The sequence below is a fragment of the Thalia democratica genome, chromosome 1, assembly GCF_965202585.1.
Source record: "Thalia democratica chromosome 1, ktThaDemo2.hap1.1, whole genome shotgun sequence".
NCBI classification, from domain to species: domain Eukaryota; kingdom Metazoa; phylum Chordata; class Thaliacea; order Salpida; family Salpidae; genus Thalia; species Thalia democratica.
The window spans coordinates 58858434-58873577 of record NC_139165.1 but is presented as its reverse complement, the minus strand read 5'-3'; positions in this window follow the sequence as shown (position 1 = coordinate 58873577).

The window sequence follows — 15144 nt, the reverse complement described above, 5'->3', positions numbered from 1 at the left end:
TTTATTTAAAAAGCTCTATGATATATTATAGGAATATAATACCAGTAATCAAAATAATTGAAATAATTCAAATAATGTACGTTAAAAAGGGTTTAATTCATGTATTTTGTTTGAAACAGCCGTTTATAACGTCGATAGTACTATCAATATGTTTAAAGTTAGATTATCAACCAAAGAAGTTTATAAACATACCTGTCCAAAAAATTACAAAAATATTAATAATAAAAATCATAATAACTGTAATAATGTACGATAAAAAATGTTTATGCAAGTATTTCGTCTTTTTTAAACAGCCGATTTTGACGTCAAAAGGAGTTTTAATACTTTTATACTAATATTCCTTACCAAATAGGTTTATTTAATTAGCTGTATGATACATTACAAGAATATTAATACCAAAAATCGTTATAACTCATATAATATACGATTTACAATGTTTATTGCACGTATTTTGTCTTTAACAGCCAATTTAGACGTCAAAAGGAGTTTTACTACTTTAGAACTGATATTTTTAACCAAAGTCGTTTATTAAATTACTTATACAAAACATTACAAGAATATTATTACCGAAATCATAACAAATCAAATTATGTATGATAAACAATGTTTATTGCAAGTATTTCGTCTTAAACATCCGATTTTGACGTCAAAAATAGTTTAAATGCATTAAAACAAATATTCCTATTCAAAAAGGTTCATTCAATTAGCTGTATGATATATTACATGAATACCAATAACAATAATCAAAAAAATGCAAATAGTTTACGTTAAAAAGTGTTTAATACAAGTATTTTGGTTAAAACAGCTTTTTTTAACGTCTATAGTAGTTTCAATATGTTTAAAGTTAAATTACTAACTTTATTGTTTATAAAAATTTTTGGTTAGTAATCTAACTTTAAACATATTAAAAGTAGCATAGACGTTATAATATGCTGTTTCATTCAAAATACTTGTATTAAACCCTTTTTAACGTACTCTATTTAAATTATTTTGGTTATTGGTATTAATAAACTTATAATACATCATACAGCTAATTAAATGATCCTATTCGGTTAGCAATATACGTTTTAAAGTATTAAAATTCCTTTTGACGTCCAAATTGGCTGTCTAAGACTAAATACTTGCAATAAACATTGTTTATTGTACATTTTTTGAGTTATTTCGATTTTTGGTTATAATATTCTTGTAATTTTTGTAAAGGTATTTTTATAACTTTTTTGGTTAGTAATCCAACTTTAAACATATTAAAATTACTATAGTTGTCATAAAAGGCTGTTTCAAACAAAAGACTTGTATTAAACTTTTTTAATGTACATTATTTAAATTATTTTGATTATTAGTATTAATATTCTAAAAATACATCATACAGCTAATTAAATAAACGTTTTCGGATAAAAATATTAGTTTTAAAGTATTAAAACTACTTTTGACCTCAAAATCGGCTGTTTTATACAAAATACTTAGAATAAAAATTGTTTATCATACATTATTTGATTTATTATAATTTTTGGTAATAATGTACTTGTAATATATCGTAAAAGTAATTTAATAAACAACTTCTTTTAAATATATTAGTTTTATAGTATTAAAACTTTTAAAGTTTTAAAAAGTTTAAAAGTATTAAAACTCCCTTTGACGTCTAAATTGGCTGCTAATGACGAAATACTTGCAATAAACATTGTATATCGTACATTATATGAGTTATTTCGATATTTGGTATTAATATTATTGTAATATTTCATAAAGGTAATTTAATAATCAAAATCTTTTTTGGTTAGTAATTTAACTTTAAACATATTAAACGTAGCATAGACGTTATAAAATGCTGTTTTAAACAAAATACTTGGGTTAAACCCTTTTTGCCGTACGCCATTAAATTATTTTGATTATTGGTATTTATAATCTTATAATATATCATACAGCTAATTAAATAAATCTATTAGCTTAGGAATATTAGTTTTAGAGTATTAAACTACCTTTTGACGTCAAAATCGGCTGTTTAAGACGAAATACTTGCATGAACATTGTTTATTGTATATTACTTGAGTTATTGCGATTTGTGGTTATAATATTCTTGAAATGTTTTGTACAGCTATGTTAATAAACTTCTTTGTTCAGTAATCTAACTTTAAACGTATTAAAAGTATAATTCAATAGCATTATTGTTATAATTCTTAAAATTAATTAAAAAAATGTCTTCGGGTAAAAATATTATTTTTAAGAATATTATAACTCCTTTTGACGTAAAAACGGCTATTTACGATGAAATACTTGCAATAAACATTGTTTATCATATATTATTAGAGTTATTGCTATTTCAGGCTATAATATTCTTTATTTATTTATATTTAATTGTTATTATTTGAATTATTTTGATTATTGGTTTCAATATTCTTATAATATATCATACAGCTAATTAAATAAACGTTTTCCATTAGAAATATTAGTTTTAAAGTATTTAAACTACGTTTGACTTCCAAATCGGCTGTTTAAGACAAAATACTCAAAATAAATGTTGTTTATCGTACATTATTTGAGCTATTTTGATTTTTGGTTATAATATTCTTGTGATATTTCGTACAGCTTATTTAATAAATGTTTTCGGTTAAATATATTAGTTTTAAAGTACTAAAACTACTTTTGACGTCAAAATCGGCTGTTTAATACGAAATACTTGAAATAAACATTGTTTATCATACATTTTTTACTTACTCAATACTTTAAAACTAATATTTAAACTAAAGACGGTTATTAAAATACCTTTACAAAAATTAAAAGAATATTATAACCAAAAATTCAAATAATTCAATTAATGTACGATAAACAATGTTTATTGCAAGTATTTCGTCTTAAACAGTCGATTTTGAACTCAAAAGGAGTTTTAATACATTAAAACTAATATTTTCACCCGCAGACGTTTATTAAATTACTTTTACGAAATATTAGAAGAATATTATTACCAAAAATCATAATAAATCAAATAAAGCACAATAAACAATGTTTATTGCAAGTATTTTGTCTTAAACAGCCGTTTTTGACGTTAAAAGGAGTTTTAATACGTTAAAACTAATATTCTCAACCGAATAAGTTTATTTAATTAGCTGTATGATTAATTACAAATCATTAATACCAAAAGTCATAATAACTGTAATATTGTACGACAAACAATGTTTATGCAAGTATTTCGTCTTAAACAGCTACTTTTGACGTCAAAAGTAGTTTTTGAACTTTAAAACTAGTATTTTTATTCAAATATATTTATTATATTACCTTAGAAGAATATTATAACCAAAATTCGAAATAACTTAAATAATGTACGAAAAACAATGTTTATTAAAAGTATTTCATCTAAAACAGCCGATTTGACGTCAAATGGAGTTTTAATACTTTAAGACTAATATTCCTAACCGAATAGATTAATTTAATTAGCTGTATGATATATAACATGAATATTAATACCAATTATCAAAATAATTTAAATAATGTACGTTAAAAAGGGTTTAAAACAAGTATTTTGGTTAAAACAGCCTTTTATAACGTCTAAAGTAGTTTCAATAAGTTAAAAGTTAGATTACTAACCAAAGAAGTTTATTAACATAGTTAACAAAAAATTAAAAGAATATTATAACCTAACATCGCAATAACTCAAATAATATACGATATACAATGTTTATTGCGAGTATTACGTCTTAAAGAGTCGATTTCGATACAGTTTTAATACAATAAAACTAATATTTTTACCCGAAGACGTTTATTAAATTACCTTTACGAAATATTACAATAATATTATTACCAAAAATTATAATATATTAAATACTGTACGAAACCAATGTTTATTGCAAGTATTTTGTTTTAAACAGCCGTTTTTGACGTCAAAAGGAGTTTTAATACGTTGAAACTTATATTTCCGACCGAATAAGTTCATTTAATTAGCTGTATAACATATTACAAGATTATTAATACCAAAAATCATAATAACTGTAATAATCAACGTGAACAGTGTTTATGCAAGTTTTACGTCTTGAACAGCCGATTTTGACGTCAAAAGAAGTTTTAATACTTTAAAACTAATATTCCTAAGCGAATAGGTTTATTTAATAAGCTCTATGATATATTATAGGAATATTAATACCAGTAATCAAAATAATTTAAACAATTCAAATATAGTACGTTAAAAAGGGTTTAATTCATGTTATTTGTTTGAAACAGCCGTTTATAACGTCGATAGTACTTTTAATATGTTTTAAGTTAGATTATCAACCAAAGAAGTTTATAAACATAGCTGTCCAAAAAATTACAAGAATATTATAACCAAAAATCGAAATAACTCAAATAATTTACAATAAACAATGTTTACTGCAAGTATTTCGTCTTAAACAACCGAATTTGACGTCAAAAGGAGTTTTAATACTTCAGAACTAATACTCCTTACCAAATAGGTTAATTTAATTAGCTGTATGATACATTACAAGAATATTAATACCAAAATATTATAATAACTTTAATAATGTACAATAAACAATGTTTATTGCAAGTATTTCGTCTATAACAGCCGATTTAGACGTCAAAAGGAGTTTTAATACTTTAAAACTAATATTCCTTACCAAATAGGTTTATTTAATAATCTGTATGAAAAATTACAAAAATATTTATACTAAAAATTATAATAACTTTAATAATGTACAATAAACAATGTTTAGTGATTATTTCGTCTATAACAGCCGATTTAGACGTGAAAAGGAGTTTTATTACATTAAAACTAATATTTTTAACCGAAGTTTTTTTAAATTATTTTTACGATATATTACAATAATATTAATACTAAAAATCGTTATAACTCAAATAATATACGATTTACAATGTTTATCGCAAGTATTTCGTCTCTAACAGCCAATTTGGACGTCAAAAGGAGTTTTAATAGTTTAAAACTAATATTTTTAACCAAAGTCGTTTATTAAAATACTTTTACAAAATATTACAAGAATATTATTACCAAAATCATAACAAATCAAATAATGTATGATAAACAATGTATATGGCAAGTATTTCGTCTTAAACAGTCGATTTTGACGTCAAAAATAGTTTAAATGCATTAAACAAATATTCCTAGCCGAAAAGTTCCATTTAATTAACTGTATGATACATTACAAGAATATTAATAACAATAATCAAAAAAATGCAAACAGTTTACGTTAAAAAGTGTTTAATATAAGTATTTTGGTTAAAACAGCCTTTTATAACGTCTATAGTAGTTTCAATATGTTTAAAGTTAAATTACTAACCAAAGAAGTTTAATAACATAGCTGTACAAAAAATTACAAGAATATTATAACCAAAAATGGAAATAACTCAAATAATGTACGATAAACAATGTTTATTGCAAGTATTTCGTCTTAAACAGCCGTTTTCGACGTCAAAAAAAGTTAAAATACTTTAAAACTAAGATTCCTAAGCGAAGAGGTTTTTTTTATTTTATTTTATAAAATATTACAATATTAATATTACCAAAAATCGAAATAACTCAATTAATGAAAGATAAACAATGTTTATTGCAAGTATTACGTCTTAAACAGTAGATTTTGACGTCAAAAGGAATTTTAATACTAGTATATTAACCGAAGACATTTATTAAATCACATGTACGAAGTATTACAAGAATATTATAACAACAAATCGAAATAATTCAAATAATAAACGAAAAACAATGCTTATTGCAAGTATTTCTTTTTTAACAGTCGATTTTGACGTCGAAAGGAAATTTAATACTTTAAAACTAATACTTTCAACCAAAGACGTTTATTAAAATACCTTTACAAAAATTACATGAATATTCTAACCAAAAATTGAAATAAGTCGAATAATGTACGTTAAACAATGCTTATTGCAAGTATTTCGTCTTAAACAGCCGATTTTGAACTCAAAAGGAGTTTAAGTACTTTAAAACTAATATTTTTAACCGTAAACGTTTACTAAATAAGCTGTACAAAAAATTACAAGAATGTTATAACTAAAAATTGAAATAAGTCAAATAATGTACGGTAAACAATGTTTGCTGCAAGTATTTAGTCTTAAACAGTCGATTTTGTCGTCAAAAGGAGTTTTAATACTTTAAAACCAATATTCCTAAGCGAATAGGTTCATTTAATTAACTCTATGATGTATTATAGGAATATTAATACCAGTAATCAAAATATTTCAAATAATTCAAATAATGTACGTTAAAATAAGTTTATTTCATGTATTTTGTTTGAAACAGCCGTTTATAACGTCGATATTACTTTTAATATGTTTAAAGTTAAATTATCAACCAAAGAAGTTTATAAACATAGCTGTCCAAAAATATACAAGAATATTACAACCATAAATCGAAATAACTCAAATAATGTACAATAAACAATGTTTATTGCAAGTATTTCGTCTTAAAAAACCGAATTTGACGTCAAAAGGAGTTTTAATACTTTAAAACCAATACTCCTTACCAAAAAGGTTAATTTAATTAGCTGTATGATACATTACAAGAGTATTAATACCATAAATTATAATAACTTTAATAATGTACAATAAACAATGTTTATTGCAAGTATTTCGTCTATAACAGCCGATTTAGACGTGAAAAGAAGTTTTATTACTTTAAAACTAATATTTTTAACCGAAGTCATTTATTAAATTACTTTTACGAAATATTACACTAAAATTAATACCAAAAATCGTCATAACTCAAATAATGAAAGATAAACAATGTTTATTGCAAGTATTTCGTCTTAAACAGCCGTTTTCGACGTCAAAAATAGTTAAAATACTTTAAAACTAAGATTCCTAATCGTAGAGGTTTTTTTTATTTTATTTTATAAAATATTACACTAATATTATTACCAAAAATCGAAATAACTCAATTAATGAAAGATAAACAATGTTTATTGCAAGTGTTACGTCTTAAACAGTAGATTTTTACGTCAAAAGGAATTTTAATACTAGTATATTAACCGAAGACATTTATTTAATCACATGGACGAAGTATGACAAGAATATTATAACAAAAAATCGAAATAATTCAAATAATAAACGAAAAACTATGCTTATTGCAAGTATTTCTTTTTTAACACTCGATTTTGAAGTCGAAAGGAAATTTAATATTTTAAAACTAATACTTTCAACCAAAGACGTTTATTAAAATACCTTTACAAAAATTACATGAATATTCTAACCAAAAATTGAAATAACTCGAATAATGTACGATAAACAATGTTTATTGCAAGTATTTCGTCTTAAACAGCCGATTTTGAACTCAAAAGGAGTTTAAGTACTTTAAAACTAATATTTTTAACCGTAAACGTTTACTAAATAAGCTGTACAAAAAATTACAAGAATGTTATAACTAAAAATTGAAATAAGTCAAATAATGTACGGTAAACAATGTTTGCTGCAAGTATTTAGTCTTAAACAGCCGATTTTGTCGTCAAAAGGAGTTTTAATTCCTTAAAACTAATATTCCTAAGCGAATAGGTTCATTTAATTAGCTCTATGATATATTATAGGAATATTAATACCAGTCATCAAAATATTTCAAATAATTCAAATAATGTACGTTAAAAAAAGTTTATTTCATGTATTTTGTTTGAAACAGCCGTTTATAACGTAGATAGTACTTTTAATATGTTTAAAGTTAGATTATCAACTAAAGAAGTTTATAAACATAGCTGTCCAAAAATATACAAGAATATTACAACCAAAAATCGAAATAACTCAAATAACGTACAATAAACAATGTTTATTGCAAGTATTTCGTCTTAAAAAACCGAATTTGACGTCAAAAGGAGTTTTAATACTTTAAAACTAATACTCCTTACCAAAAAAGTTAATTTAATTAGCTGTATGATACATTACAAGAGTATTAATACCAAAAATTATAATAACTTTAATAATGTACAATAAACAATGTTTATTGCAAGTATTTCGTCTATAACAGCCGATTTAGACGTGAAAAGAAGTTTTATTACTTTAAAACTAATATTTTTAACCGAAGTCGTTTATTAAATTACTTTTACGAAATATTCTAATAAAATTAATACCAAAAATCGTCATAACTCAAATAATGAAAGATATACAATGTTTATTGCAAGTATTTCGTCTTAAACAGCCGTTTTCGACGTCAAAAAAAGTTAAAATACTTTAAAACTAAGATTCCTAACCCAAGAGGTTTTTTTTATTTTATTTTATGAAATATTACAATAATATTATTACCAAAAATCGAAATAACTCAATTAATAAAAGAGAAACAATTTTTATTGCAAGTGTTACGTCTTAAACAGTAGATTTTGACGTCAAAAGGAATTTTAATACTAGTATATTAACCGAAGACATTTATTAAATTACATGTACAAAGAATGACAAGAATATTATAACAAAAAATCGAAATAATTCAAATAATAAACGAAAAACAATGCTTATTGCAAGTATTTCTTTTTTAACACTCGATTTTGACGTCGAAAGGAGTTTTAATACTTTAAAACTAAAATTTTCAACCGTAGACGTTTTTTAAAATACCTTTACAAAAATTACATGAATATTCTAACCAAAAATTGAAATAACTCAAATAATGTACAAAAAACAATAATTATTGTAAGTATTTCGTCTTAAACAGCCGATTTTGAACTCAAAAGTAGTTTAAGTACTTTAAAACTAATATTCCTAACCGAATAGGTTCATTTAATTAACTGTATGATATATTACAAGAATATTAATTCTAATAATCAAAATAATTCAAACATTGTACGTTAAAAAGGGTTCAATACAAGTATTTTGTTTGAAACAGCCTTTTATAACGTCTATAGTACTTTTAATATGTTTAAAGTTAGATTACTAAACAAAGAAGTTTATAAACATAGCTGTACAAATAATTACAAGAATATTAAAACTAAAAGCTGAATTATCTCAAATAATGTACTATAATTAATGTTTACTGCAAGTATTTCGTATTTAACAGCTTTTTTTGACGTCAGAAGAAGTTTTAGTACTTTAAAACTAATGATCATAACCGAAGGAATTATTTTAATTAATTTTATGTAATATTATAATAATATTATTACCAAAAATCGAATTTTGACGTTTAAATCGGCTGTTTAAGACGAAATACTTGCAATAAACATTGTTTATTGTACATTATTTGAGTTATTTCGAACTTGGTTATAATATTCTTGTAATATTTTGTACAGGTAATTTAATAAAAATCTTCAGTTAAAAATACTCGTTTTAAAGTAGTGAAACTTCTTTTGATGTGAAAATCAGCTGAATAAGACGAAAAATTTGCATTAACATTGTTTATCGTACATTATTACAGTCATTATGATTTTTGTTATTAATATTCTTGTAATATATCATACAGCTAAATAAATAAACTTATTCGGTTAGGAATATTATTTTAAGGTATTAAAACTCCTTTTGAAGTCAAAAACGGCTGTTTAAGACAAAATTTTTGCAATAAACATCGTTTATCGTACATTATTAGATTTATTATGATTTTTAGTGAAAATATTCTTGTAATATTTTTAGAGGTGATTTAATAAACGTCTTCGTATAAAAATATATGTTTTAATGTACTAAAACTCCATTTGAGTTCAAAATCGGCTGTTTAAGACAAAATACTTGCAATAAACATTGTTGATCTTTCATTTATTGAGTTATTTCGATTTTTAGTAATAATATTATTGTAATATTTCATAAAATTAAATAAAATAAACCTCTTCGGTTGAAAATATTAGTTTTAAAGTATTAAAACTTTTTTTGACGTCAAAAACTGCTATTTAAGACGAAATACTTGCAATAAACATTGTTTATCGGACATTATTTGAGTTATTTAGATTTTCAGTTATAATATTCTTGTTATTTTTTGTACAGCTATGTTAATAAACTTCTTTGGTTAGTAATCTAACTTAAAACATCTTCAAAAACGGCTGTTTAAGACGAAATACTTGCAATAAATATTGTTTATCCTACATAATTTGAGTTACTTCAATTTTTGGTTATAATATTTTAGTGATATTTCGTGCAGCTAATTTAATAAACGTTTTCGGTCAAATATAATAGTTTTAAAGTACTAAAACTCCTTTTAACGTCAAAATAGGCTGTTTAATACGAAATACTTGCAATAAACATTGTTTATCGTACATTATTTGAGTTAAATCGATTTTTGGTTATAATATTCTTGTAATCTTCGTACAGCTTATTTAATAAACGTTTTTGGTTAAATATATTAGTTTTAAAGTACTTAAACTACTTTAGACGTCAAGGTCGGCTGTTTTATACGATATACTTGGAATAAACATTGTTTATCATACATTATTTGATTTATTATGATTTTTGGTATTAATATCATTGTATTATTTCGTAAAAGTAATATAATAACCGACTTTGGTTAAAAATATTAGTTTTAAAGTATGAAAACTCCTATTGACGTATAAATCTGCAATAAACATTGTTCATGGTTCATTATTAAAGTTATTATAATTTTTGTTACTCATGTTCTTGTAATGTATCATACAACTAATAAAATTAACCTATTCGGTATAGAAGATTAGTTTTAAAGTATTAAAATACTTTTTGACGTCAAAATCGGCTGTTGAAGACGAAATACTTGCAGTAAACATTGTTTATCGTACATTAAATGAGTTATTTCGATTTTTGGTTATAATATTCTTGTAATTTTTTGTACAGCTATGTTTATAAACTTCTTTAGTTAGTAATCTAATATTAAACATATTAAAAGTACTATAGACGTTATAAAAGGCTGTTTCATACAAAATACTTGTGTTAAACCCTTTTAAACGTACATTATTTGAATTATTTTGATTATTGGTATTTATAATCTTATAATATATCATACAGCTAATTAAATAAACCTATTGGCTTAGGAATATTAGTTTAAAAGTATTAAAACTCCGTTTGACGTCAAAATCGGCTGTTTAAGACGAAATACTTGCAATAAACATTGTATATCGTAAATTATTTGAATTATTACGATTTTTGGTTATAATATTCTTTTAATTTTTCGTAAAGCTATGTTTATAAACTTTTTAGGTTAGTAATCTTACTTTAAACATACTAAAAGTACTATAGACGTTATAAAAGGCCGTTTTAAACAAAATACTTGTGTTAAACCCTTTTTAACGTACATTATTTGAATTATTTTGATTATTAGTATTAATATTCTTATAATATATCATAAAGCTAATTAAATGAACCTATTCTGTTAGGAATATTAGTTATAAAGTATTAAAACAAATTTTTACGTCGAAATCGGCTGTTTAAAACAATACTTGCAGTAAAGATTGTTTATTGTACATTTTTTGAGTTATTTTGATTTTTGATTATTATATTCTTGTAATTTTTCGTACAGCTATGTTTAAAATTTTTTTTGGTTAGTAATCTAACTTTAAACATATCTAAAGTTCTATAGACGTTATAAAAACCTGTTTATTACAGAATACTTGTATTAAACCCTTTTTAACGTACATTATTTGTATAATTTTGATTAAAGATATTAATATTCTTATAATATATCTTACAACTAATTAAATGAACCTACTCGGTTAGTTTATATTAGTTTAAAGTATTAAAACTACTTTTGACCTGAAAATCGGCTGTTTAAGACGAAATACTTGCAGTAAACATTGTTTGTTGTACATTAATTGAATTATTTCTATTTTGCGTTATAATATTCTTGTAATTTTTTGTACAGCTATGTTTATAAACTTCTTTGGTTAGTAATCTAACTTTAAACATATTAAAAGTACTATCGACGTTATAAAAGGCTGTTTTAAACGAAAAACATGAATTATACCCTTTTTCACGTACATTTTTGAATTATTTTGATTATTGGTATTAATATTCTGTTATTATATTATACAGCTAATTAAATAAACCTATTTGGTGAGGAATATTAGTTATAAAATATTAAAACTCCTATTGACGTCAAATTAAGCTGTATAAGACGATATACTTGTAATAAACATTGATTATCGTAAATTATATAACTAATTTCGCACTTAGTTATAATATTCTTGTGATATTTCATAAAAATAATTTAATAAACGTCTTCGGGTAAAAATATTAGTTTTATTGTATTAAAACTTCTTTTGAGTTCAAAATCGGCAGTGATAGACGAAATACTTGAAATAAACATTGTTTATCGTATGTTATTTGAGATATTCCGATTTTAGGTTATAATATTCTTGTAATTTTTTGTACAGCTATGTTAATAAACATCTTTAGTTAGTAATCTAACTTTAAACATATTGAAACTACTATAGACGTTTTAAAAGACTGTTTTAACCAAAATATTTGTTTTAAACCATTTTTTAACGTACACTATTACTATTTAAATTATTTTGATTATTGGTATTAATATTCATGTAATATATCATACAGCTAATTAAATAAACCTATTCGGTTAAGAATATTAGTTTTAAAGTATTAAAACTCCGTTTGACGTCAAATCGGATGTTTAAGACGAAATACTCCCAATAAACATTGTTTATTGTACATTTTTTAAGTTTTTCCGAATTTTAGTTATTATGTTCTATAATAATATGTACAGGTAATTTAATAAATATCTTTGGTTAAAAATACTAGTTCTAAAGTATAAAAACTCCTTTTGACGTCAAAATTGGCTGTTTAAGAAGAAATACTTGCAATAAGCATTGTTTTTCGTTTATTATTTGAGTTATTTCAATTTTTGGTTATAATATTCTTGTCATAGTTCGTACATGTAATTTAATAAATGTCTTCGGTTAAAAATACCAGTATTAAAACTCCTTTTGACGTCTTAATGGGCTGTTTAAAACGAAATAATCGCAATTTACATTGTTTATCTTTTATTATTTAAGTTATTTCGATTTTTGGTAATAATATTATTGTAATATTTCATAAAACAAAATAAAATAATTCCTTCGGTTAGGAATATTAGTTTTAAAGTATTAAAAACTCTTTTTGACGTCTAAAACGGCTGTTTAAGACAAAATACTTGCAATAAACATTGTTATATTTCGTACAGCTAATTTAATAAACGCTTTCGGTTAAATATATTAGTTTTAAAGTACTAAAACTCCTTCTGACGTTAAAATAGGCTGTTTAATAGAAATACATGCAAAAAACATTGTTTATCGTACATTATTTGAGTTATTTCAATTTTTGGTTATAATATTCCTGTAATTTTTCGTAAAACTATGTTTATAAATTTATTTTGTTGTTAATCTAACTTCAAACATATTAAAAGTAGCATAGACGTTAAAAAATGCTGTTTCATACAAAGTACTTGTATTAAACCCTTTTAAACGTACACTGATTGATTTATTTTGATTATTCGTATCAATATTCTTATAATATATCATACTGCTAATAAAATGAACCTATTCGGTTAAGAATATTAGTTTTAAAGTATTAAAACTCCTTTTGTGGTCAAAATCGGCTGTATAAGACTAATTACTTGCAGTAAACATTGTTTATCGTTCATTATTTGAGTTATTTCGATTTTTGTTATAATATTAAAGTAATTTTTCGTACAGCTATGTTTATAAGATTCTTTGGTTAGTAATCCAACTTTAAACATACTAAAAGTATTATAGACGTCATAAAAGGCTATTTCAAACAAAACACTTGTATCAAACCCTTTTTAACTTAGTTTAATTGAATTATTTTGATTATTGTTATTAATATTTCTTAAATCTATCATACAGCTAATTAAATAAACGTGTTTGAGTAAAAATATTAGTTTCTACGTATTAAAACTCCTTTTGATGTCAAAAACGGCTGTTTAAGACAAAATACTTGCAATAAACATTGTTTATCATACATTATTTGATTTATTATGGTTTTTGGTGATAAGATTATTGTAATATTTCGTAAAGGTAATTTAATATACATCTTCTAGTAAAAATATTAGTTTTAATGTATAAGAATTCCTTTCGAGTTCAAAATCGGCTGATTAAGACAAAATACTTGCAATAAACATTGTTTATCGTAGATTATTTGAGTTATTTCAATTTTCGGTTACAATATTATCGTAATTTTTTAAAGGTGTTTTAATGAATTTCTTAGGTTGAAAATATTAGTTTTCAAATATTTAAACTTCCTTTGACGTCTTAATCGGCTGTTTAAGACGAAATACATCCAATAAATATTGTTTATCTGTCATTATTTGAGTTATTTCGATTTTTGATATTAATATTATTGTAATATTTTATAAAAAAAAAAAAAAAAAACCTCTTCGGTTAGAAATATTAGTTTTAAAGTATTAAAATTCTTTTTGACGTCAAAAACGGCAGTTTTAGACGAAATACTTGCAATAAACATTGTATATCGTACAATTTTTGATTTATTATGATTTTTAGTTATAATATTCTCGTGATATTTCGTACAGCTAAGTTAATAAATGTTTTTGGTTAAATATGTTAGTTTTAAAGTACTAAAACTCCTTTTCACGTCAAAATAGGCTGTTTATTACAAAATAATTTGAATAAACATTGTTTATCGTACATTAATTGATTTATTAAGATTTTTGGTAATGATAATCTTGTAATATTTCAATAAATTAAATAAGATAAACCTTTTCGGTTAGGAATGTTAGTTTTAAAGTATTAAAACTCTATTTGACGTCAAAATCGGTTGTTTAAGACGAAATATTTGCATTAAACAGTGTTTATAGTACATAATTTGAGTAATTTCAAGTTTTGGTTATAATATTTTGGTAATATTTTGTAGAAGTACTTTAATATAAATATTATAAAGATAATATTGAAATAAACATTGTTTACGTACATTTTTTAAGTTATTTCGATTTTAGGTAGTAATATTTCTGTTATATTTCATAAAATTAGTTAAATAAACGTCTTTGGTTAAAAATATTAGTTTGAAAGTATTAAAACTCTATTTGACGTAAAAATTAGCTGTTTAAGACGAAATACTTGTAAGAAACATTGTTTATCGTATATTACTTGAGTTATTTTGATTTTTGGTTATAATATTCTTGAAACATTTTGTACAGCTATGTTTAGAAAATTTTTTCGTTTAGTAATCTAACATTAAACATAATAAAAGTACTATAGACGTTATAAAAGTCTGTTTTAAACAAAATAATTGTATTAAACCCAT